Raw genomic sequence first — 27,647 nt, forward strand, 5'->3', positions numbered from 1 at the left:
CTAGCCCCGTGCACGACAACAGCGGTGTATTCAAAAATCACACCGAGAGAAAGCCAACCAAAACAGCACCATCACGGGAGTCACACGAAATTCATGTGCGGGCCTTCTGACCAACTTTTCTCTCCATCCTCTCCATGCCTCGCGCACGAAATCCGTGTTACGACCTTGGCTGCCCCTAAAACGATCAAGTTCGAGATGTGCACTTCCCGATGCCCAGCAGCGCTAGATCGCCGAAATCTCACTCATCACCGCTCGTTCCGAGATCTGGCGAACATTGCCCCGATAGCGATTGACGTATCGACATAATTTCGCCCTTCGCCACTCAAGTTCGAGATCAGCACTTCCCAAAATCTCACTCATTACCGCTCCAACTGAGTTCTGGCGAACAGTGTCCCGGTGGCGAAAGACGAATCGACCTAGTTTCGCCCCCTCGACTCTACGTCAATGCCAATTTTGAATCTTCCCAACCGATGAGCACTTCTTCCGCTAACCCAGTGCACGACAAAACAGCGGTGTATTCAAAAATCACACCGAGAGAAAGCCAACCAAAACAGAACCATCACGGGAGTCACACGAAATTTACGTGCGGGTCTTCTGACCAACTTTTCTCTCCATGCCTCGCGCACGAAATCCGTGTTACGACCTTGGCTGCCCCTAAAACGGTCAAGTTCGAGATGTGCACTTCCCGATGACCAGCAGCGCTAGATCGCCGAAATCTCACTCATCACCGCTCGTTCCGAGATCTGGCGAACATTGCCCCGATAGCGATTGACGTATTGACATAATTTCGCCCTTCGCCACTCAAGTTCGAGATCAGCACTTCCCAAAATCTCACTCATTACCGCTCCAACTGAGTTCTGGCGAACAGTGTCCCGGTGGCGAAAGACGAATCGACCTAGTTTCGCCCCCTCGACTCTACGTCAATGCCAATTTTGAATCTTCCCAACCGATGAGCACTTCTGCCGCTAACCCAGTGCACGACAAAACAGCGGTGTATTCAAAAATCACACCGAGAGAAAGCCAACCAAAACAGAACCATCACGGGAGTCACACGAAATTTATGTGCGGGTCTTCTGACCAACTTTTCTCTCCATCCTCTCCATGCCTCGCGCACGAAATCCGTGTTACGACCTTGGCTGCCCCTAAAACGATCAAGTTCGAGATGTGCACTTCCCGATGACCAGCAGCGCTAGATCGCCGAAATCTCACTCATCACCGCTCGTTCCGAGATCTGGCGAACAGTGCCCCGATAGCGATTGACGAATCGACATAGTTTCGCCCTTCGCCACTCAAGTTCGAGATCAGCACTTCCCAAAATCTCACTCATTACCGCTCCAACTGAGTTCTGGCGAACAGTGTCCCGGTGGCGAAAGACGAATCGACCTAGTTTCGCCCCCTCGACTCTACGTCAATGCCAATTTTGAATCTTCCCAACCGATGAGCACTTCTGCCGCTAACTCAGTGCACGACAAAACAGCGGTGTATTCAAAAATCACACCGAGAGAAAGCCAACCAAAACAGAACCATCACGGGAGTCACACGAAATTTATGTGCGGGTCTTCTGGCCAACTTTTCTCCTCATCCTCTCTATGCCTCGCACACGAAATCCGTGCTACGACCTTCGCTGCCCCTAAAACGATCAAGTTCGAGATGTGCACTTCCCAATGCCCAGCACTACAAGATCGCCGAAATCTCACTCATCACCGCTCCTTCCGAGATCTGGTGAACAGTGCGCCGATAGCGATTGACGAGTCGACATAGTTTCGCCCCCTCGACTCTACGTCAATGCCAAAATTCAAATTCCCAACCGATGAGCACTTCTGCCGCTAACGCAGTGCACGACATGCGGTATATTCAAAATCACAACGAGGGAAAGCCAACCAAAACAGACGCATCACGGCAGTCACACGAAATTCATGTGCGGGCCTTCTGACCAACGGTTCCCTTCATCCTGTCCATGCCTCGCACGCAGAATCCAGGCTATAACCATTGCTGCGCCTAAAACCATCAAGTTCGAGATCAGCACTTCCCAATAACCAGCAGCGCAAGATCACCGCTCCTACCGAAATCTGGCGAGCAGTGCCCCGATAGCGAATGACGAATCGATATAGTTTCGCCCCCTCGACTCTACGTCAATGCCAAATTTCAAATTCCCAACCGATGAGCCCTTAATTCTGCCGCTAACGCTGTGCACGACGACAGCGATTATATCAAAAATCACAACGGCAGAAAGCCAACCAAAACTGAACCCTCACGGGAGTCAAGAGAAATTCATGTGCGGGCCTTCTGACCAACGTTTCTCTTCATCCTGTCCATGTGCCACGCACACGAAATCCATGTTAAAACCTTCGCTGCCCCTAAAACGATCAAGTTCGAGATCAGCACTTCCCAATGCCCAGCAGCGCAAGATCCGCCGAGATATCACTCATCACTGCTCCATCCGAGTTCTGGCGAACACTGTCCCCGTAGCGAAAGACGAATCCACATACATGTAGTTTCGCCCCCTCGACTCTACGTCAATGCCAAATTTCAAATTCCCAACCGATGAGCACTTCTGCCGCTAACGCAGTGCACGACAACAGCGGTATATTCAAAATCACAACGAGGGAAAGCCAAACCAAAACACGACACATCACGGGAGTCACACGAAATGCATGTGCGGGCCTTCTGACCAACGGTTCCCTTCATCCTGTCCATGCCTCGCACGCAAAATCCATGTTACAACCATTGCTGCGCCGCGCCTAAAACCATCAAGTTCGAGATCACCACTTCCTAATGCCCAGTAGCGCAAGATCGCCGAGATCTCACTCATCACCGCTCCTTCCGAAATGTGGCGACTAGTGCCCCGATAGCCATCCAACCGTCAAGGCGCTGAACACGTCCAAAACTAAGTAATTCAGGAAAGTACGCGAAATTCGTGTGGGAACAATCAGACCCGACAATCGATACTTTTTCTCCCTCACACACACACGGATATCGCCTTTGCCCACCCTACTTCACAGCATCGATTAGGTCTATCACCAGTCATTCAACCGCCTAGGCGTTGAACCCGTCTAATGTGATTTTATCACAAGGAAATCATCACCACAAACTCAGTCATTCAGGAGATCACGCGAAATTCGTGTGCGAACCATCGGACCCAACAATCGATACTGTTTCTCACACACAGGCACGGATATCGCCTTTGCCGACCCTATGCCACCGTATCGGTTACCATCATCACCAGCCATTCAGCCGTCAAGGCGCTGAACACGTCCAAAACTAAGTAATTCAGGAAAGTACGCGAAATTCGTGTGGGAACAATCAGACCCGACAATCGATACACACAGATATCGCCTTTGGCCACCCTACTTCACAGCATCGATTAGGTCCATCACTAGTCATTCAGCCGCCAAGGCGTTGAACCCGTCCAATGTGATTTCATCACAAGGAAATCATCATCACAAACTCGGTCATTCAGGAGAGCACGCGAAATTCGTGTCCAAACCATCGGACCCGACAATCAATACTGTTTCTCACACACAGGCACGGATATCGCCTTTGCCGACCCTATGCCACCGTATCGGTTACCATCATCACCAGCCATTCAGCCGCCAAGGCGTTCAACCCGTCGAATGTGATTTCATCCCGACGAAATCGTCACCAACAACTCAGTCATTGAGGGGAGCACGCGAAATTCGTGTACAAACCTTCGGACCAGCTTGTGCACTGTTCGAGGTCACCCTGCTCCTGACTGGCAACTCAACCACCCACCCTCTCATAGGTAGCACTGCACCCGCACACCCAATCATCTATCGACCCTTCGAAAATTGCTTTGCACATTTTGGATCTTCTACGACTGGACTTACCAGAGCTAAAGCATAGCAGAGGTCGTCTAATTTTTCACTCTACCCGTTACCTTCGCAAATTGCCTCCAGCCATGCTCAGAGGCAATTTCTGGCGGCCTTTCCGTATTCACACCATAGGGAGTTAGAAAATTCTCGGACTTAGAAAATTTCGACGAAACTTTTGGCGACACTCGTCAGGATCTAAACTTATGTTTTTTTTTTAGGAAAGATGCACGACTGCACCAGCACGAACTGTGGCCCCACCGGAGCACGAACAAGACGGGTGAGTTTACAAGAAGCTTGTGTCACTGGCTTTTTTCCTTTAGGCAGATCCTGAGCGAAAAACAGTGTGACTTCACCATAGGGATTTGCGATTAGCGGACTTGGAACCCTCGTGATGTGCATGAGTTCTCAACGTCCAAGTAGCTGGCATTCGCTGAACTTACTTGCCCGTCGTGTTGCTCGTGTGGAGGTCGGTCATCAGTTTCATCCAGGAACAACCATGTGAAGTACATGTACTTTTGAATTTGACAAGATAGTAACCTTCTCTCAACATCCTATCTGTGTTGCTCAGTTTGCGTCCACAAATCACATCAACCCTTCTATCACCTCACGCAACGCCGTCATTCGCTGCCAAACAAAATGCTTGCACGACTTCCTGGCTGCCTCCTGCAATTCCCCACAGCCTCCACATCCGTCAAGAGGGTCACGAGCTCAGCTCTATTGCCGCAAGTCAGATAGCGGAAGCGTTCCAACACAGCAATGTTGAGATGCCTAGACCGGGTCGGCCTCACATCACACCACCGCCACCACCACTGCCACCACCGCCACATGAACACAATGACTGTACATTTGGTGTACATTTGGCCCCGATGACTGTGGGCTTTCATCTCACAAAGGAGAAATTGAAAAGGGGAAAGGTGTCAGCACACTGTGCACTAGTGACTAGTGACACGCGGAGATGCTAGATGTATACATGTTTTAACAATAACGTCACCTTGGTCACAGTGCAAAACAATGACAACGACAACGATTATGATGATTACGACGATGATGACTTCCATAGCAGCGGTGCGGTGGCAGCAGCGGTGCGGTGGCAGCAGAAATAATCTACTAGGACACTGTGAGAGTATAAACACTGTGAGAGTGGCAGTGAGCCACAGTACAACTGACCCAGGAATCCCCCTGACTCAGAATACACATAGAAACACAGTGAACGCAATAAGGACTGAGTGTACTCAATACATGCACACACACACACACACACTCTCACACACACACACGAGCACGCACACACACACGCATAACTGTTACACACGCACACACACACACACGCCCCCCCCCCCCCACACACACACATTGAAACACTGACACAGGATGCACTACAAATTGTGTGTACAGTGAGAAGGGGCTGGCCTCGATGACCATCAGTGCTGCAATGCTACTTATTGCTAGTGTTAGTGCTGGTGCTGGTAGTGATTGTCAAAATATACTCAATGAGCACTGCCGCAGCCTATCTTGGTATGATGAATGATACAGTAACCGCATTACAGAGTTGTCATCACTAGTCACAACAATTCCAAGTCCAAAGAGCACTTATTGACTGCAGTGGCATGCTCATAGTGCTCGTCAGGAAAAATCATCCATTTCACAGAATTCAATTCACAGGTAGTTCTAACTCGTGATCAAGTCGAGGAAATGGAAATGTCGGTGGCTGAAGAACCATGTACTGTATCAGGTACTAGTGTTTGATTGACAGGTGAAAACAGAGCATGAGAAGCTGAGCTAGACGTGCCTGGCATGACAATGGTCTATGTCCAAACAAACGGTGGATACACTGACTGACTTGCACACAAAGCCAGGCAGCAGCAACACACACATTATAACATGCCTGCATGTGTACACCACTCTCTACAGATATCCAAACATCAAACCTCACATGCCTGCATATGCGTATGTACAGCAGCGGCAGTGACAGTGGTGACAGCACCAGCCAGTGCCACCCTGGCAGCAGCAATAGCAGAAGCAGCAGCAGCAGGAGTGGCATGTTAAAAGTTAGCAGAAGAAGCCATGGAAGCAATTTGATTACCAACCATGTATTTCAGCATCATCCACCGTTCCCAGCAACTTTTGAGTCAGCTCTCAACGGCATACCGGCAACCATCCCAGCAGCCATTCTGGCCTTCCAGCTTTCACTTGGCCGGTGAGAGGCAGCAGCTAAATCAGCTGATCACCTGCTGTCTGCTGGCTGCTACTACTTGACAGTAGATTTGACAGTAGACTTGCAGAATACATGAGACTGTTTCAGTTTGTGTTGATGTTCATGTGTGTGTTTGCTGGACGATGAAGAAATACACCAGCCGGAACAGCTCCAGTAGCTACAGCAAGAACAACAGGGTCTGCTCCAGTCTGAAGAACCACTATCACGCTACACAATAGTACAAATGAAGCCATCATGGGGAAGTACGATGATGGACGTTGTCTGGTCTTCTTTGCCTCTGGCTGTGTCGTGTCTGTTTCAAGTGTTTGGTTATGTGTCGCTGACGGCAGCTCTGGGCTACTGGATCCTGCAGTCATACAAACGCAAAGAAACGACCAAACAGTGTGACACGTCCGCGTGACTAGCAATGCAAATCGATGAAAGCTTAGAAGGATAAACATGGTAGTTTCATCCATGTCTGGTGAATCACCTGCTGCCTTATACGTGATGTTCTACCATCATTCCCCCTGCTACAGGGGAACAGGGCGGAGCAGTGATGGACGTGTAACAGTGTGTTGCACACTGCGTTAGAAAGGTGGTTGCACAGTGCGTTAGAAAGGTGGTTACACAGTGCGTTAGAAAGGTGGTTACACAGTGCGTAGAAAGGTGGTTACACAGTGCGTTAGAAAGGTGGTTACACAGTGCGGGGTAGCATTGTGCAGTGAGGTGCAGTGGTGTGAATGCAGTGAGGTGTATTGTGGGGGCAGTGCAGTCCCATAGTGTGCAGTGTGAGAGGGGGGGGGGGGAGCAGTGCCGTGCAATTTGGTGTAGTGCCTATGTGTGTATGGGGGGGGGGGAGGATGCAATTCAGGTTGCATTTGTTTGGTCATTCCGGAATGGGCATGGAATGCAGTCGGTACCCATCACGGAATTGGAACGAGCGTAACAAACAAACACACTGGCATGCATTCAGGAATCTGGAAAAAGTGTTGCACAACTCTGGAAATGACGGTCGAATGCTTGTTGCCTTGCCAAGACCACTGCCAGTCCCGCTATTTCCAGCTATTTGCTTCCGTAAGTTTCTGCATGTGCCTACGACAGTCATGATGAAGGAGCTGCCAAACATGGCGTAGGTCTACGAGCGCCTGTAACCAGGGTGCCTGCCGGCGGCGTTTGGCCGCTACTTCATCATGCTATTCGACCTCGTATCAGTCAATGAAACGTATCTAGCTCTACTGCTGAAGTACATGGATTGGAACTACTTGATTGACAGAGGCGAGGCACTGTTGTAAGAAAAAGTGAAGTGGCATGCTCAGTGCCTCTTTGGGTCACTATGTGCTACAGATCGTCGGGCTCGAATAAATTTATAATTCTGGCTCGCCTCCTTGTGATTCTAGAGGCCCTGCTTGACGATGAGGAGCTGAGGTATAAATACGAATAATGAGAATCGCATGGTCTGGACTCTTAGTATAAATACACCTATTACACTTATCTCTAGTTCTTGTCCCGGGCGAACGCTTTCTCAGGCAGCGAAGGGTCAAAATACTGCCAACAAGTATTTTCGCCGAGGTTACAGAACCAGCCGATACCCTGGACGATTTCCGCCAACATTCCCATATGTCGATAATCGCGTTTGAAGTTTTGTTGGCAGAGGTATGGAACAGCGACGAAGCCCCCGGGCATTTTCATTCCGCTCGGAATGACTACTCATTCCACTTTTTCTTAGGAATTGCCGGAATCGATTCTGCCCCATTCATTCCGCGACCAGAATCGGAATTGCACCGAACAATCGCTGTCGCGTGCATCAAACAAACGCACCGGAACCAAAACACAGTGGAATGACACCGAACAAACGAAACCTCAGTGTAGTGTGTGAGGGGGGGGGGCAGTACCATTCAGTGTAGAGCATGTTGGGGGGGGGGGGGGCAGTGCAATGCAGTGTAGTTCGGGGGGGGGGGGCAGTGCAATGCAGTGTAGTTCGGGGGGGGGGGGGGCAGTGCAATGCAATGCAGTGTAGTTCGGGGGGGGGGGGGGCAGTGCAGTGCAATGCAGTGCAGTGAAATTTAGTGTAGTGCCTTGCGGGTAGGCCCCCCGTGTAATATGCCGGCATTTTTTTGAGCATTTTCGGTACAATCCGCTAACCCAGCACTTTGGGCTTGTGATGCAGCATTTTGGGGGAAACGGAGCACTTGGCCGTTGTGTATCAAAATTGAGAGAACAACTTCCCAAACAAGAACGTCACTTCCGCATTCCGTAGGTTAGCTTCTTGTTGAGTAGTTTATGAATTGTTTACCATGGCAGACTCGAGCAAGTCTCTTATTGAGTATTTTGTGACTCCCTGGTTTTGACGGCGTGTGCTGAGGATTACAAAAAGTGAGCATTTTCCGAGCATTTTCGGCAAGGTTTATGAGAATTTCCCAAAAGCGTTTTCGGCAAATTTTCGGGCATATTACACCGGGCCCTACTTGCGGGGGGGGGGGGGGGCAGTGCAATTCAGTGTAGTGCCTGTGTGTGGGGGGGGGGGGGGGATGCAGTGCAATTTAGTGTAGTGCCTTGGGGGGGGGGGGGGGGGCAGTGCAGTGAATTCAGTGAGTGCGTTCGATTATGCACACAAATAGATTCCTGAATCCATTCATGAATCGATTCGCGCTATTCACATCACAACAAGTGAATAGGGTGAATGGATTCCAGGGCTCATGACATGAAAATCGAACGACTTGAATGCATGCGAATGGATTCATGAATCGATTCAAGTGCATAATCAAACGCAGCCAGTGCAGTGCAGTGCAATTCAGTGTAGTGTGTGTGTGTGTGGGGGGGGGGGGGTGCAGTGCAATTTAGCTGTTGAATGGTGCAATGCCAGCAAAAGCTGCTATGGCTTCTGCTGGCTTTGCAATGAAAAATACAGCTAGACTGGAGCTGAAAAAAAGAAAAGAAGAAACGTGCTCAGGATGAGACTCGAGTACACGCATACTCTCCCAGCAGGTTCTGTGGATGTCACTCATAGATGCGTAATTTCGCGTGACGCACATAGGCACATATGCACCTAGTCCTAGGCACCTAGGCGTTGGCTTGTGAGATTACCTCTTCTGACAGTCGGCTATCACTGGCTACTATAGTCCGACGTAGCACCTCAATCCACTGTTTCTCCTCTTCATTAGTCTGGGCCTGTAACCAAGCAACACACACACAGCATATTCATCATTCTGGATCTGTAACCTAGCAACACACGACACATCCATCATTCAATTGCTGGGTCTGTAACCTACCTACACAAGACATATTCATCATTCTGGGTCTGTAACCAAGCAACACAAGACATATCCAGCGTGCACGGTATGGGTGAAATGATCGGGTAAACGAGTCCTCTTTTCCTTGCAGCTTCATAACAAGTCGGGGGGGCACTTCTGATAGTTCCTAGTGTAAACCTAAAGCTAGCCTACGCAATATACTGTTGTTTGCGAGTCCAATGTTTGTCAGTGTACAGTGCATGTTCGTAGCTTTGCCCCGATGTCGCTCCCTGCATACAGTAAGTCAAACTTGAGCTTAAATTTCTTCCAGACACTGACACTGAGTTAATATTGAATAGAAAGAGAGTGAGAGAGTACAGGTATTGGAGAAAGACAGAGTGTGACTTGTTGGTTCGGCTAGCTTTCCCTTTGCAATGCTCTAGAGTTTGCTTGATAGCGGCAAGGCTCACCCTAAATGCGCTCGATGCATCGTCCCACATAGTCAAACATATCAGAGTCTCACAATTCCCTTGAGAGAGTAAGGTGGTATGCAAGACCAGCTCATCGTTCAATGCCAAGAAGCATACGTCCCGAATCACCGGGCATAGAGTCACATGGCGGCCGCACATAGTCAAACATAGCAGAGCCTCGCACTTCCCTTGGAGGAGTGAGGTCACACGAAAATTGTACCCCCCAATGCCAAGCAACACTTGTGTCCTTATAGTCAAACATATCAGAGCCTCACACTTCCCTTGAAGGAGTGAGGTTGTATGCAAGACCGACTCATCGTTCAATGCCAAAGAACACACGTCCAGAGTCACCGGGCATGTTGTTACAAGGCTGTCCCACATAGTCAAACAAATCAGAGCCTCACACTTCCCTTGAAGGAGTGAGGTTGTATGAAAAACCGACTCATCGCTCAATGCCAAGGAACACGCGTCCCGAATCACCGGGCATTGAGTTACAAGGCTGAGCCCGATAGCCAAACATATCAGAGCCTCACACTTCCCTTGAAGGAGTGAGGTTGTATGCAAGACCGACTCATCGTTCATTGCCAAGGAACAGCCGTCCGGAATCACCGGGCATGGATTTACAAAGATGGGCCCCATAGCCAAACATATTAGAACCTCACACTTCCCTTGAAGGAGTGAGGTTGTATGCAAAACTGACTCATCGTTCAATGCCACGGAACACGCGTCTCGAGTCACCTGGCATGGAGTTACAAGGCTGGGCCCCATAGCCAAACATATCAGAGCCTCACACATCTCTTGAAGGAGTGAGGTTGTATGCAAGACCGACTCATCGTTCATAGCCAAGGAACAGACGTCCCGAATCACCGCGCATGGAGTTACAAGGCTTTCCCACATAGTCAAACATATCAGAGCGTCACACTTCCCTTGAAGGAGTGAGGTTGTATGCAAGACCGACTCATCGTTCAATGCCAAGGAACACATGTCCCGAATCACCGGGCATGGAGTTACACGGCAGTCCCACATAGTCAAACATATCAGAGCCTCACACTTCCCTTGAAGGAGTAAGGTTGTATGCAAGACCGACTCATTGTTCAATGCCAAGGAAAACGCGTCCCGAATCACCGGGCACGGAGTTACAAGGCTGGGCCCCATAGCCAAACATATCAGAGCCTCACACTTCCCTTGAAGGAGTGAGGTTGTATGCAAAACTGACTCATCGTTCATTGCCAAGGTACACACGTCCCGAATCACGGGGCATGGAGTTACAAGGCTGGGCCCCATAGCCAAACATATCAAAGCCTCACACTTCCCTTGAAGGAGTGAGGTTGTATGCAAAACCGACTCATCGTTCAATGCCAAGGAACACACGTCCCGAATCACCGGGCATGTTGTTACAAGGCTGTCCCACATAATCAAACATATCAGAGCCTCACACTTCCCTTGAAGGAGTGAGATTGTATGCAAAAAGACTCATCGTTCAATGCCAAGGAACACGCGTCCCGAATCACCGGGCATGGAGTTACAAGGCTGAGCCCGATAGCCAAACATATCAGAGCCTCACACTTCCCTTGAAGGAGTGAGGTTGTATGCAAGACAGACTCATCGTTCATTGCCAAGGAACAGCCGTCCGGAATCACCGGGCATGGAGTTACAAAGATGGGCCCCATAGCCAAACATATTAGAACCTCACACTTCCCTTGAAGGAGTGAGGTTGTATGCAAAACTGACTATTGTTCAATGCCACGGAACACGCGTCTCGAGTCACCGGGCATGGAGTTACAAGGCTGGGCCCCATAGCCAAACATATCAGAGCCTCACACATCTCTTGAAGGAGTGAGGTTGTATGCAAGACCGACTCATCGTTCATAGCCAAGGAACAGACGTCCCGAATCACCGGGCATGGAGTTACAAGGCTGGGCCCCATCGCAAAACATATCAGAACCTGTCGCTTCCCTTGATGGAGTGAGGTTGTATGCAAACCGACTCATCGTTCAATGCCAAGGAACACACGTCCCGAATCACCGGGCATGGAGTTGCAAGGCTGTCCCACATAGTCAAACATACCAGAGGCTCTGACTTCCCTTGAAGGAGTGAGGTTGTTGAGGTTGTATGCAAGACCGACTCATCATTCAATGCCAAGGAACACACGTCCCGAATCACCGGGCATGGAGTTACAAGGCTGGCCCACATAGTCAAACATATCAGAGCGTCACACTTCCCTTGAAGGAGTGAGGTTGTATGCAAGACCGACTCATCGTTCAATGCCAAGGAACACATGTCCCGAATCACCGGGCATGGAGTTACACGGCAGTCCCACATAGTCAAACATATCAGAGCCTCACACTTCCCTTGAAGGAGTAAGGTTGTATGCAAGACCGACTCATCGTTCAATGCCAAGGAAAACGCGTCCCGAATCACCGGGCACGGAGTTACAAGGCTGTCCCACATAGACAAACAAATCAGAGCCTCAGACTTCCCTTGAAGGAGTGAGGTTGTATGCAAGACCGACTCATCGTTCAATGCCAAGCAACACATGTCCCGAATCACCAGGCATGGAGTTACAAGGCTGTCCCACATAGCCAAACATATCAGAGCCTCACACTTCCCTTGAAGGAGTGAGGTTGTATGCAAGACTGACTCGTCGTTTAATGCCAAGGAACAGACGTCGCGAATCACCGGCCATGGAGTTACAAGGCTGTCCCACATAGTCAAACATATCAGAGCCTCACACTTCCCTTGAAGGAGTGAGGTTGTATGCAACACTGACTCATTGTTCAATGCCAAGGAACACATGTCCCGAATCACCGGGCACGGAGTCACAAGGTTGGGCCACATAGCCCAAAATATCAGAGCCTCACACTTCCCTTGAAGGAGTGAGGTTGTATGCAAACCGACTCATCGTTCAATGCCAAGGAACACACGTCCCGAATCACCGGGCATGTAGTTGCCAAGCTGTCCCAAATAGTCAAACATATCAGAGCCTCAAACTTCCTTTGAAGTAGTGAGGTTGTATGCAAGACCGACTCATCGTTCAATGCCAAGGAACACACGTCCCGAATCACCGGGCATGGAGTTGCAAGGCTGTCCCACATAGTCAAACATATCAGAGCCTCACACTTCCCTTGAAGGAGTGAGGTTGTATGCAAGACCGACTTATCGTTCAATGTCGAGGAACACATGTCCCGAATCACCGAGCATGGAGTTACAAAGCTGGGCCACATAGTCAAACATATAAGAGCCTCACACTTCCCTTGAAGGAGTGAGGTTGTATCCAAACCGACACATCGTTCAATGCCAAGGAACACACGTCCCAAATCACCGGGCATGGAGTTACAAGGCTGTCCCACATAGACAAACAAATCAGAGCCCCACACTTCCCTTGAAGGAGTGAGATTGTATGCAAGACCGACTCATCGTTCAATGAGAAGGAACACATGTCCCGAATCAACGGGCATTTAGTTAAATGGCTGGGCCACATAGCCAAACATGTCAGAGCCTCACACTTCCCTTGAAGGAGTGAGGTTGTATGGAGGACTGACTCATCGTTCGATGCCAAGAAACACACGTCCCGCAATAACGGGCGTGGAGATACAAGGATGCCCCCACATAGTCAAACATATCAGGGCCTCACACTTCCCTTGAAGGAGTGAGATCATACGCAAATTCGATTCATCGCTCAATGACAAGCAACACACACACACCCTAATTCACTTGGTATGGGGTCCCAAAGTTATATCAGAGCCTCACACGTTCTTTGAAAGAGTGAGGTTGTATACAGTACCCACTCATCGTTCAATGCCAAGGAACACATGTCCCGAATCACCAGGCATGGAGTTACAAGGCTGTCCCAGATAGCCAAACATATCAGAGCCTCACACTTCCCTTGAAGGAGTGAGGTTGTATGAGAGACTGACTCATCGTTCAATGCCAAGGAACAGACGTCGCGAATCACCGGCCATGGAGTTACAAGGCTGTCCCACATAGTCGAACATATCAGAGCCTCACACTTCCCTTGAAGGAGTGAGGTTGTATGCAACACTGACTCATTGTTCAATGCCAAGGAACACATGTCCCGAATCACCGGGCACGGAGTCACAAGGTTGGGCCACATAGCCAAAAATATCAGAGCCTCACACTTCCCTTGAAGGAGTGAGGTTGTATGCAAACCGACTCATCGTTCAATGCCAAGGAACACATGTCCCGAATCACCGGGCATGGAGTTACAAGGCTGTCCCACATAGTCAAACATATCAGAGCCTCACACTTCCCTTGAAGTAGTGAGGTTGTATGCAAGACCGACTCATCGTTCAATGCCAAGGAACACATGTCCCAAATCACCGGGCATGGAGTTACAAGGCTGTCCCACATAGTCAAACATATCAGAGCCTCACACTTCCCTTGAAGGAGTGAGGTTGTATGCAAGAGCGACCCATCGTTCAATGCCGAGGAACACACGTCCCGAATCACCGGGCATGGAGTTACAAGGCTTTCCCACATAGTCAAACATATCAGAGCTTCACACTTCCCTTGAAGGAGTGAGGTTGTATGCAAGACCGACACATCGTTCAATGCCAAGGAACACACGTCCCGAATCACCGGGCATGGACTTACAAGGCTGACCCGCATAGTCCAACATATCAGAGCCTCGCACTTCCCTTGAAGGAGTGAGGTTGTATCCAAACCGACTCATCGTTCAATCCCAAGCAACACACGTCCCTAATTACAAGGCATGGAGGTACAAGGCTGCCCTCATATAGTCAAACATATCAGAGCCTCCTGCCTCCCTTGAAGAAGTGAGGTTGTATGCAGGACCGACTCGTTGTTCAATGCCAAGCAACCCACATCCTCGATGGAGTTACAAGGCTGTCCCCACATAGTCAAACATATCAGAACCTCACACTTCCCTTGAAGGAGTGAGATCATACGCAAATTGGATTCATCGCTCAATGACAAGCAAAACACACACACACCCTAAATCACTATGGGGTCCCAAAATTGGCTGCTCAAAGTCAAACATAACAGAGCCTCACACTTTCTATGAACGAATGAGGTTGTATGTAAGACCGAGTCATCGTTCAATGCCGAGGAACACAAGTTCCGGATCACCGGGCATGGAGTTACAAGGCTGTCCCACATAGTCAAAACATATCAGAGCCTCATACTTCCCTTGAAGGAGTGAGGTTGTATGCAAGACCGACTCATCGTTCAATGCCAAGGAACACACGTCCCGAATCACAGGGCATGGAGCCTCACACTTCCCTTGAAGGAGTGAGGTTGTATGCAAACCAACTCATCGTTCAATGCCAAGGAACACACGTCCCGAATAACCGGGCATGGAGTTACAAGGTTGGGCCCCAGAGCCAAACATATCCTTGAAGGATTGGGCCGGGTTGTATGCAAGACCAAATCATCGTTCAATGCCCAGGAACCCACCTTCTGGATGGAGTTACAAGGCTGTCCCCACATAGTCAAACATATCGGAGCCTCACACTTCCCTTGAAAGCAACACCCGTCCCGAAATACCGGGGGTGGAGATACAAGGATGCTCCCACATAGTCAAACATATCAGAGTCTCACACCTGCCTTGAAGGAGTGAGGTCATACGAAAAAAATTGTATTCATTGCTCAATGACAAGCAACACACACACACCCTAATTCACTGGGTATGGGGTCCCAAAGTTGGCTCCTCAAAGTCAAAGATATCAGAGCCTCACACATACTTTGAAGGAGTGAGGTTGTATGCAAGACCGACCCATCGTTCAATGCAAAGGAACACACGTCCCGAATCACAAGGCATGGAGTTACAAGGCTGTCCCACATAGTCAAACATATCAGAGCCTCACGCTTCCCTTGAAGGAGTGAGGTTGAACGCAAGACAAACTCATCGTTCAATGCCAAGGAACACAAGTCCCGGATCACCGGGCATGGAGTTACAAGGCTGTCCCACATAGTCAAACAAATCAGAGCCTCACACTTCCTTTGACGGAGTGAGGTTGTATGCAAGACCGACTCATCGTTCAATGCCAAGGAACACACGTCCCGAATCACCGGGCATGGAGTTGCAAGGCTGTCACCACATAGTGAAACATATCAGAGCCTCACACTTCCCTTGAACGAGTGAGGTTGTATGCAAACCGACTTATCGTTTAATGCCAAGGAACACACGTCCCGAATCACCGGGCATGGAGTTGTTGAGGTTGTATGCAAGACCGACTCATCATTCAATGCCAAGGAACACACGTCCCGAATCACCGGGCATGGAGTTACAAGGCTGTCCCACATAGTCAAACATATCAGAGCCTCACACTTCCCTTGAAGGAGTGAGGTTGTATGCAAGACTGACTCATCGTTCAATGCCAAGGAACATATGTACCGAATCACCGGGCATGGAGTTACAAGGCTGGGCCACATAGTCAAACATATCAGAGCCTCACACTTCCCTTGAAGGAGTGAGGTTGTATGCAAACAGACTCATCGTTCAATGCCAAGGAACACACGTCCCGAATCACCGGGCATGGAGTTACAAGGCTGGGCCCGATAGCCAAACATATAAGAGCCTCACACTTCCCTTGAAGGAGTGAGGTTGTATGCAAGAACGACTCATCGTTCAATGCCAAGGAACACACGTCCCGAATCACCGGGCATGTAGTTGCAAGGCTGTCCAACATAGTCAAACATATCAGAGCCTCACACTTCCGTTAAAGGAGTGAGGAAGTATGCAAACCGACCCATCTTTCAATGCAAAGGAACACATTTCCCGAACCACCGGGCATGGAGTTTCAAGGCTGGGCCCCATAGCCAAACATATCAGAGCTTCACACTTCCCTTGAACGAGTGAGGTTGTATGCAAACTAACTCATCGTTTAATGCCAAGGATCACACGCCCCGAATCACCAGGCATGGAGTTACAAGGTTGGGCCCCATAACCAAACATATCAGAGCCTCACACTTCCCTTGAAGGAGTGAGGTTGTATGTAAGACCAACTCATCGTTCAATGCCAAGGAACACGCATCCCGAATCACCGGGCATAGAGTTACAAGGCTGGGCCCCATAGCCAAGCATATGAGAGCCTCACACTTCCCTTGAAGGAGTGAGGTTGTATGCAAGACCGACTCATCGTTCAATGCCAAGGAACACACGTCCCTAATCACCGGGCATGGAGTTGCAAGGCTGTCCCACATAGTCAAACATATCAGAGCCTCACACTTCCCTTGAAGAAGTGACGTTGTATGCAAGACCGACTCATCGTTCAATGCCAAGGAACACGCGTCCCGAATCACCGGGCATGTTGTTACAAGGTTGTCCCACATAGTCAAACATATCGGAGCCTCACACTACCCTTGAAAGAGTGAGGTTGTATCCAAGACTTACTCATCGTTCAATGCCAAGGAACACACGTCCCGAATCACCGGGCATGGAGTTCCAATTCTGTCCCACATAGTCAAACATATCAGAGCCTCACACTTCCCTTGAAGGAGTGAGGCTGTATCCAAGACCGACTCATCGTTCAATGCCAAGGAACACATGTCCCGAATCACCGAGCATGGAGTTACAAGGCTGGGCCACATAGTCAAACATATCAGAACCTCACACTTCCCTTGAACGAGTGAGGCTGTATGCAAACCGACTCATCGTTTAATGCCAAGGAACACGCTTCCCGAATCACCGGGCATGGAGTTACATGGCTAGGCCGCATAGCCAAACATATCAGAGCCTCACACTTCCGTTGAAGGAGTGAGGTTGTATGCAAACAGACTCATCGTTCAATGCCAAGGAACACGCGTTCCGAATCACCGGGAATGGAGTTACAAGGCTGGGCCCCAAAGCCAAACATATCAGAGCTTCACACTTCCCTTGAAGGAGTGCGGTTGTATGCAAACTAACTCATCGTTTAATGCCAAGGATCACACGCCCCGAATCACCAGGCATGGAGTTACAAGGCTGGGCCCCATAACCAAACATATCAGAGCCTCACACTTCCCTTGAAGGAGTGAGGTTGTATGTAAGACCAACTCATCGTTCAATGCCAAGGAACACGCATCCCGAATCACCGGGCATAGAGGTACAAGGCTGGGCCCCATAGCCAAGCATATGAGAGCCTCACACTTCCCTTGAAGGAGTGAGGTTGTATGCAAGACCGACTCATCGTTCAATGCCAAGGAACACACGTCCCTAATCACCGGGCATGGAGTTGCAAGGCTGTCCCACATAGTCAAACATATCAGAGCCTCACACTTCCCTTGAAGGAGTGACGTTGTATGCAAGACCGACTCATCGTTCAATGCCAAGGAACACGCGTCCCGAATCACCGGGCATGTTGTTACAAGGTTGTCCCACATAGTCAAACATATCGGAGCCTCACACTACCCTTGAAAGAGTGAGGTTGTATGCAAGACTTACTCATCGTTCAATGCCAAGGAACACACGTCCCGAATCACCGGGCATGGTTGCAATTCTGTCCCACATAGTCAAACATATCAGAGCCTCACACTTCCCTTGAAGGAGTGAGGCTGTATCCAAGACCGACTCATCGTTCAATGCCAAGGAACACATGTCCCGAATCACCGAGCATGGAGTTACAAGGCTGGGCCACATAGTCAAACATATCAGAACCTCACACTTCCCTTGAACGAGTGAGGCTGTATGCAAACCGACTCATCGTTTAATGCCAAGGAACACGCTTCCCGAATCACCGGGCATGGAGTTACATGGCTAGGCCGCATAGCCAAACATATCAGAGCCTCACACTTCCGTTGAAGGAGTGAGGTTGTATGCAAACCGACTCATCGTTCAATGCCAAGGAACACGCGTTCCGAATCACCGGGAATGGAGTTACAAGGCTGGGCCCCAAAGCCAAACATAGCAGAGCCTCACACTTCCCTTGAAGGAGTGAGGTTGTATGAGAGACCGACTTATACTTCAATGCCAAGGAACACACGTCGCGAATCACGGGGCATGGAGTTACAAGGCCGTCCCACATAGTCAAACATATCGGAGCCTCAAACTTCCCTTGAAGGAGTGAGGTTGTATGGAAGACCGACTCATCGTTCAATGCCAAGGAACACGCGTCCCGAATCACCGAGCATGGAGTTACAAGGCTGGGCCACATAGCCAAACATATTAGAGGCTCGCACTTCCCTTGAAGGAGTGAGGTTGTATGCAAGACCGACTCATCGTTCAATGCCAAGGAACACACGTCCCGTATCACCGGGCATGGAGTTACGAGGCTGTCCCACATAGTCAAACATATCAGAGCCTCACACTTCCTTTGAAGGAGTGAGGTTGTATGCAAGACCGACTCATCGTTCAATGGCAAGGAAAACGCGTCCCGAATCACGGGCCACGGAGTTACAAGGCTGGGCCCCATAGCCAAACATATCAGAGCCTCACACTTCCCTTGAAGGAGTGAGGTTGTATGCAAGACCGACTCATCGTTCAATGCCAAGAAACAGACATCGCGAATCACCGGGCATGGAGTTACAAGGCTGTCCCACATAGTCAAACATATCAGAGCCTCACACTTCCCTTGAAGGAGTGAGGTTGTGTGCAAGACTGACTCATTGTTCAATGACAAGGAACACATGTCCCGAATCACCGGGCATGTAGTTGCAAGGCTGTCCAACATAGTCAAACATATCAGAGCCTCACACTTCCGTTAAAGGAGTGAGGTTGTATGCAAACCGACTCATCTTTCAATGCCAAGGAACACATGTCCCGAATCACCGGGCATGTAGTTGCAAGGCTGTCCAACATAGTCAAACATATCAGAGCCTCACACTTCCGTTAAAGGAGTGAGGTTGTATGCAAACCGACTCATCTTTCAATGCCAAGGAACACATGTCCCGAATCACCGGGCATGGAGTTTCAAGGCTGGGCCCCATAGCCAAACATATCAGAGCTTCACGCTTCCCTTGAACGAGTGAGGTTGTATGCAAACCAACTCATCGTTTAATGGCAAGGAACACACGTCCCGAATGACCAGGAATGGAGTTACAAGGCTGGGCCCCATAGCCAAACATATCAGAGCCTCACACTTCCCTTGAAGGAGTGAGGTTGTATGCAAGACCGACTCATCGTTCAATGCCAAGGAACAGACATCGCGAATCACCGGGCATGGAGTTACAAGGCTGTCCCACATAGTCAAACATATCAGAGCCTCACACTTCCCTTGAAGGAGTAAGGTTGTGTGCAAGACTGACTCATTGTTCAATGCCAAGGAACACATGTCCCGACTCACCGGGAATGGAGTTCCAAGGCTGTCCCACAAAGTCAAACATATCAGAGCCCCACACTTCCGTTGAAGGAGTGAGGTTGTATGCAAACCGACTCATCGTTCAATGCCAAGGAACACATGTCCCGTATCACAGGGCATGGAGTTACAAGGCTGGGCCCCATAGCAAAATATATTAGAGCCTCATACTTACCTTGAAGGAGTGCGGTTGTATGCAAGACCGACTCATCGTTCAATGCCGAGGAACACACGTCCCGAACCACCGGGCATGGAGTTACAAGGCTGGGCCACATAGTCAAACATATCAGAGCCTCACACTTCCCTTTGAGGAGTGAGGTTGTATGTAAGACCAACTCATCGTTCAATGCCAAGGAACACGCATCCCGAATCACCGGGCATAGAGTTACAAGGCTGGGCCCCATAGCCAAGCATATGAGAGCCTCACACTTCCCTTGAAGGAGTGAGGTTGTATGCAAGACCGACTCAATGCCGAGGAACACACGTCCCTAATCACCGGGCATGGAGTTGCACTACCCTGGGCCCCATAGCCAAACATATCGGAGCCTCACACTTCCCTTGAAGGAGTGAGGTTGTATGCAAGACTGACTCATCGTTCAATGCCAAGGAACACACGTCCCAAATCACCGGGCATGTAGTTGCAAGGCTGTCCCACTTAGTCAAACATATCAGAGCCTAACACTTCCGTTGAAGGAGTGAGGTTGTATGCAAACCGACTCATCGTTCAATGCCAAGCAACACATGTCCCGTATCACAGGGCATGGTGTTACAAGGCTGTCCCACATAGTCAAACATATCAGAGCCTCACACTTCCCTTGAAGGAGTGAGGTTGTATGCAAGACCAACTCATCCTTCAATGCCAAGGAACACATGTCCCGAATCACCGGGCATGGAGTTACAAAGGCTGGGCCACATAGCCAAACATATCAGAGCCTCACACTTTCCTTGAAGGAGTGAGGTTGCATGCAAGACCGACTCATCGTTCAAAGCCAAGGAACACACGTCCCGTATCACCGGGCATGGAGTTACAAGGCTGTCCCACATAGTCAAACATATCGGAGCCTCACACTTCCCTTGAAGGAGTGAGGTTGCATGCAAGACCGACTCATCGTTCAATGCCAAGGAACACGCATCCCGAGTCACCGGGCACGGAGTTACAAGGCTGGGTCCCACAGCCAAACATATCAGAGCCTCACACTTCCCTGGAAGTCGTGAGGTTGTATGCAAGACCGAATCATCGTTCAATGCCAACGAACAGACGTCGCGAATCACCGGGCATAGAGTTACAAGGCTGTCCCACATAGTGAACCATATCAGAGCCTCACACTTCCCTTGAAGGAGTGAGGTTGTGTGCAAGACTGACACATCGTTCAATGCTAAGGAACACATGTCCCGAATCACCGGGCATGGAGTTACAAGGCTTCCCTTGAAGGAGTGAGGTTGCATGCAAACCGACTCATCGTTCAATGCCAAGGAACAGACGTCCCGAATCACCGGGCATGGAGTTACAAGGCTGTCCCACATAGTCAAACATATCAGAGCCTCACACTTCCCTTGAAGGAGTGAGGTTGTATGCAAACAGACTCATCGTTCAATGCCAAGGAACACATGTCCCCAATCACCGGGCATGGAGTTACAAGGCTGGGCCCCATAGCCAAACATATCAGAGCCCCACACAACCCTTGAAGGAGTGAAGTTGTATACAAGACCGACTCATCGTTAAATGCCAAGGAACAGTTGTCGCGAATCACCGGGCATGGAGTTACAAGGCTGTGCCACATGGTCAAACATATCTGAGCCTCACACTTCCCTTGAAGGAGAGAGGTTGTATGCAAGACTGACTCATTGTTCAATGCCAAGGAACACATGTCCCGACTCACCGGGCATGGAGTTCCAAGGCTGTCCCACATAGTCAAACATATCAGTGCCCCACACTTCCGTTGAAGGAGTGAGGTTGTATGCAAACCGACTCATCGTTCAATGCCAAGGAACACATGTCCCGTATCACAGAGCATGGAGTTACAAGGCTGGGCCCCATAGCCAAACATATCAGAGCCTCACACTTCCCTTGAAGGAGTGAGGTTGTATGCAAGACCAACTCATCGTTCAATGCCAAGGAACACGCATCCCGAATCACCGGGCATGGAGTTACAAGGCTGGGCCACATAGTCAAACATATCAGAGCCTCACACTTCCCTTGAAGGAATGAGCTTGCATGCAAGACCCACTCATCGTTCAATGCCAAGGAACACACGTCCCGTATCACCGGGCATGGAGTTACGAGGCTGTCCCACATAGTCAAACATATCAGAGCCTCACACTTCCCTTGAAGGAGTGAGGTTGTATGCAAGACCGACTCATCGTTCAATGCCAAGGAAAACGCGTCCCGAATCACGGGCCACGGAGTTACAAGGCTGGGCCCCATAGCCAAACATATCAGAGCCTCACAATTCCCTTGAAGGAGTGAGGTTGTATGCAAGACCGACTCATCGTTCAATGCCAAGGAAAACGCGTCCCGAATCACCGGGCACGGAGTTACAAGGCTGGGCCCCATAGCAAAACATATCAGAGCCTCACACTTCCCTTGAAGGAGTGAGGTTGTATGCAAGACTGACTCATCGTTCAATGCCAAGGAACACACGTCCCAAATCACCGGGCATGTAGTTGCAAGGCTGTCCCACTTAGTCAAACATATCAGAGCCTCACACTTCCGTTGAAGGAGTAAGGTTGTATGCAAACCGACTCATCGTTCAATGCCAAGCAACACATGTCCCGTATCACAGGGCATGGAGTTACAAGGCTGTCTCACATAGTCAAACATATCAGAGCCTCACACTTCCCTTGAAGGAGTGAGGTTGTATGCAAGACCGACTCATCCTTCAATGCCAAGGAACACATGTCCCGAATCACCGGGCATGGAGTTACAAAGGCTGGGCCACATAGCCAAACATATCAGAGCCTCACATTTCCCTTGAAGGAGTGAGGTTGCATGCAAGACCGACTCATCGTTCAATGCCAAGGAACACACGTCCCGTATCACCGGGCATGGAGTTACAAGGCTGTCGCACATAGTCAAACATATCAGAGCCTCACACTTCCCTTGAAGGAGTGAGGTTGTATGCAAGACCAACTCATCGTTCAATGCCAAGGAACACGCGTCCCGAATCACCGAGCATGGAGTTACAAGGCTGGGCCACATAGCCAAACATATTAGAGGCTCACACTTCCCTTGAAGGAGTGAGGTTGTATGCAAGACCGACTCATCGTTCAATGCGAAGGAACAGACGTCCCGAATCACCAGGCATGGAGTTGCAAGGCTGTCCCACATAGTCAAACATATCGGAGCCTCACACTTCCCTTGAAGGAGTGAGGCTGTATGAAAGACCGACTCATCGTTCAATGCCAAGGAACACGCGGCCCGAGTCACCGGGCACGGAGTTACAAGGCTGGGTCCCACAGCCAAACATATCAGAGCCTCACACTTCCCTGGAAGTCGTGAGGTTGTATGCAAGACCGAATCATCGTTCAATGCCAACGAACAGACGTCGCGAATCACCGGGCATAGAGTTACAAGGCTGTCCCACATAGTGAACCATATCAGAGCCTCACACTTCCCTTGAAGGAGTGAGGTTGTGTGCAAGACTGACACATCCTTCAATGCTAAGGAACACATGTCCCGAATGACCGGGCATGGAGTTACAAGGCTTCCCTTGAATGAGTGAGGTTGTATGCAAACCGACTCATTGTTCAATGCCAAGGAACACGCGTCCCGAATCACCGGGCATGGAGTTACAAGGCTGTCCCACATAGTCAAACATATCGGAGCCTCACACTTCCCTTGAAGGAGTGAGGTTGTAGGCAAGACCGACACATCGTTCAATGCCAAGGAACACGCGTCCCGAATCACCGAGCATGGAGTTACAAGGCTGGGCCACATAGCCAAACATATTAGAGGCTCACACTTCCCTTGAAGGAGTGAGATTGTATGCAAACAGACTCATCGTTCAATGCCAAGGAACACATGTCCCCAATCACCGGGCATGGAGTTACAAGGCTGGGCCCCATAGCCAAACATATCAGAGCCCCACACATCCCTTGAAGGAGTGAAGTTGTATACAAGACCGACTCATCGTTAAATGCCAAGGAACAGTTGTCGCGAATCACCGGGCATGGAGTTACAAGGCTGTGCCACATGGTCAAACATATCTGAGCCTCACACTTCCGTTGAAGGAGAGAGGTTGTATGCAAGACTGACTCATTGTTCAATGCCAAGGAACACATGTCCCGACTCACCGGGCATGGAGTTCCAAGGCTGTCCCACATAGTCAAACATATCAGTGCCCCACACTTCCGTTGAAGGAGTGAGGTTGTATGCAAACCGACTCATCGTTCAATGCCAAGGAACACATGTCCCGTATCACAGAGCATGGAGTTACAAGGCTGGGCCCCATAGCCAAACATATCAGAGCCTCACACTTCCCTTGAAGGAGTGAGGTTGTATGCAAGACCAACTCATCGTTCAATGCCAAGGAACACGCATCCCGAATCACCGGGCATGGAGTTACAAGGCTGGGCCACATAGTCAAACATATCAGAGCCTCACACTTCCCTTGAAGGAGTGAGGTTGCATGCAAGACCCACTCATCGTTCAATGCCAAGGAACACACGTCCCGTATCACCGGGCATGGAGTTACGAGGCTGTCCCACATAGTCAAACATATCAGAGCCTCACACTTCCCTTGAAGGAGTGAGGTTGTATGCAAGACCGACTCATCGTTCAATGCCAAGGAAAACGCGTCCCGAATCACGGGCCACGGAGTTACAAGGCTGGGCCCCATAGCCAAACATATCAGAGCCTCACACTTCCCTTGAAGGAGTGAGGTTGTATGCAAGACCGACTCATCGTTCAATGCCAAGGAAAACGCGTCCCGAATCACCGGGCACGGAGTTACAAGGCTGGGCCCCATAGCCAAACATATCAGAGCCTCACACTTCCCTTGAAGGAGTGAGGTTGTATGCAAGACTGACTCATCGTTCAATGCCAAGGAACACACGTCCCAAATCACCGGGCATGAAGTTGCAAGGCTGTCCCACTTAGTCAAACATATCAGAGCCTCACACTTCCGTTGAAGGAGTAAGGTTGTATGCAAACCGACTCATCGTTCAATGCCAAGCAACACATGTCCCGTATCACAGGGCATGGAGTTACAAGGCTGTCCCACATAGTCAAACATATCAGAGCCTCACACTTCCCTTGAAGGAGTGAGGTTGTATGCAAGACCGACTCATCCTTCAATGCCAAGGAACACATGTCCCGAATCACCGGGCATGGAGTTACAAAGGCTGGGCCACATAGCCAAACATATCAGAGCCTCACACTTCCCTTGAAGGAGTGAGGTTGCATGCAAGACCGACTCATCGTTCAATGCCAAGGAACACACGTCCCGTATCACCGGGCATGGAGTTACAAGGCTGTCGCACATAGTCAAACATATCAGAGCCTCACACTTCCCTTGAAGGAGTGAGGTTGTATGCAAGACCGACTCATCGTTCAATGCCAAGGAACACGCGTGCCGAATCACCGAGCATGGAGTTACAAGGCTGGGCCACATAGCCAAACATATTAGAGGCTCACACTTCCCTTGAAGGAGTGAGGTTGTATGCAAGACCGACTCATCGTTCAATGCGAAGGAACAGACGTCCCGAATCACCAGGCATGGAGTTGCAAGGCTGTCCCACATAGTCAAACATATCGGAGCCTCACACTTCCCTTGAAGGAGTGAGGCTGTATGAAAGACCGACTCATCGTTCAATGCCAAGGAACACGCGTCCCGAGTCACCGGGCACGGAGTTACAAGGCTGGGTCCCACAGCCAAACATATCAGAGCCTCACACTTCCCTGGAAGTCGTGAGGTTGTATGCAAGACCGAATCATCGTTCAATGCCAACGAACAGACGTCGCGAATCACCGGGCATAGAGTTACAAGGCTGTCCCACATAGTGAACCATATCAGAGCCTCACACTTCCCTTGAAGGAGTGAGGTTGTGTGCAAGACTGACACATCCTTCAATGCTAAGGAACACATGTCCCGAATCACCGGGCATGGAGTTACAAGGCTTCCCTTGAATGAGTGAGGTTGTATGCAAACCGACTCATCGTTCAATGCCAAGGAACACACGTCCCGAATCACCGGGCATGGAGTTACAAGGCTGTCCCACATAGTCAAACATATCGGAGCCTCACACTTCCCTTGAAGGAGTGAGGTTGTAGGCAAGACCGACTCATCGTTCAATGCCAAGGAACACGCGTCCCGAATCACCGAGCATGGAGTTACAAGGCTGGGCCACATAGCCAAACATATTAGAGGCTCACACTTCCCTTGAAGGAGTGAGATTGTATGCAAACAGACTCATCGTTCAATGCCAAGGAACACATGTCCCCAATCACCGCGCATGGAGTTACAAGGCTGGGCCCCATAGCCAAACATATCAGAGCCCCACACTTCCCTTGAAGGAGTGAAGTGGTATGCAAGACCGACTCATCGTTCAATGCCAAGGAACAGTTGTCGCGAATCACCGGGCATGGAGTTACAAGGCTGTGCCACATAGTCAAACATATCTGAGCCTCACACTTCCCTTGAAGGAGTGAGGTTGTATGCAAGACTGACTCATTGTTCAATGCCAAGGAACACATGTCCCGACTCACCGGGCATGGAGTTCCAAGGCTGTCCCACATAGTCAAACATATCAGAGCCCCACACTTCCGTTGAAGGAGTGAGGTTGTATGCAAACCGACTCATCGTTCAATGCCAAGGAACACATGTCCCGTATCACAGAGCATGGAGTTACAAGGCTGGGCCCCATAGCAAAATATATCAGAGCCTCACACTTCCCTTGAAGGAGTGAGGTTGTATGCAAGACCCACTCATCGTTCAATGCCAAGGAACACACGTCCCGTATCACCGGGCATGGAGTTACGAGGCTGTCCCACATAGTCTAACATATCAGAGCCTCACACTTCCCTTGAAGGAGTGAGGTTGTATGCAAGACCGACTCATCGTTCAATGCCAAGGAAAACGCGTCCCGAATCATGGGCCACGGAGTTACAAGGCTGGGCCCCTTAGCCAAACATATCAGAGCCTCACACTTCCCTTCAAGGAGTGAGGTTGTATGCAAGACCGACTCATCGTTCAATGCCAAGAAACAGACATCGCGAATCACCGGGCATGGAGTTACAAGGCTGTCCCACCTAGTCAAACATATCAGAGCCTCACACTTCCCTTGAAGGAGTGAGGTTGTGTGCAAGACTGACTCATTGTTCAATGCCAAGGAACACATGTCCCGAATCACCGGGCATGTAGTTGCAAGGCTGTCCAACATAGTCAAACATATCAGAGCCTCACACCTCCGTTAAAGGAGTGAGGTTGTATGCAAACCGACTCATCTTTCAATGCCAAGGAACACATGTCCCGAATCACCGGGCATGGAGTTTCAAGGCTGGGCCCCATAGCCAAACATATCAGAGCTTCACGCTTCCCTTGAACGAGTGATGTTGTATGCAAACCAACTCATCGTTTAATGCCAAGGAACACACGTCCCGAATCACCAGGCATGGAGTTACAAGGCTGGGCCACATAGCCAAACATATCAGAGCCTCACACTTCCCT

At 49.9% G+C, this 27,647-nt stretch overlaps 1 long non-coding RNA gene across 2 annotated transcripts in view; it reads right to left on the reverse strand.

Moving 5' to 3' along the window:
- Positions 1–5,236: 5,236 nt before the first annotated feature.
- LOC135821914 (uncharacterized) overlaps positions 5,237–27,647 on the reverse strand; it is a 36,064-nt gene continuing 13,653 nt past the window's right edge. Inside the window, exons 1-3 of one of the 2 annotated variants that reach the window (XR_010554410.1) lie at positions 9,728–10,335; positions 9,112–9,195; positions 5,237–6,394 (exon numbers count right to left, since the gene is read on the reverse strand). This is a non-coding gene — a long non-coding RNA (uncharacterized LOC135821914). Of the gene's footprint in view, positions 6,395–9,111; positions 9,196–9,727; positions 10,336–27,647 lie in introns of those variants that run through there. The other variant, XR_010554409.1, reaches the window with a different exon arrangement.

Source organism: Sycon ciliatum, chromosome 7, assembly GCF_964019385.1.
Source record: "Sycon ciliatum chromosome 7, ocSycCili1.1, whole genome shotgun sequence".
Lineage (NCBI taxonomy): Eukaryota > Metazoa > Porifera > Calcarea > Leucosolenida > Sycettidae > Sycon > Sycon ciliatum.